The 242-nt window shown below is 33.9% G+C and overlaps 1 protein-coding gene across 1 annotated transcript in view; it reads left to right on the forward strand.

The window, feature by feature from the left end:
- The window catches only part of LOC119587828 (FYVE, RhoGEF and PH domain-containing protein 4-like), a gene marked incomplete at its 5' end in the record, with an annotated part of 17,402 nt that overhangs the window by 14,774 nt on the left and 2,386 nt on the right, over positions 1-242 (forward strand).

Genomic DNA, 242 nt, shown 5'->3' on the forward strand with positions numbered 1-242 from the left:
GCCTAAGTTGTCTGAGAAAATAGTCCTATTTATAAAATGTTAACAAAAATGAAACAAAACACTAAATAAGATATATAGCAAATATCTGTCATGCAGAGATTTTTATGCCTTACTATTATCAACATTTTCATTATATTCTCGCCCTGTAGTTTTATTCACTTCTCATGCTGAGGAGAGCTGTATCTCACCCCACTCAGATGGAGATAGAAGGAATTTAGATAAAGAAGGGGAATGAGCAGTGC

The sequence above is a fragment of the Penaeus monodon genome, chromosome 23 (assembly GCF_015228065.2).
Source record: "Penaeus monodon isolate SGIC_2016 chromosome 23, NSTDA_Pmon_1, whole genome shotgun sequence".
Classification (NCBI taxonomy): Eukaryota; Metazoa; Arthropoda; class Malacostraca; order Decapoda; family Penaeidae; genus Penaeus; species Penaeus monodon.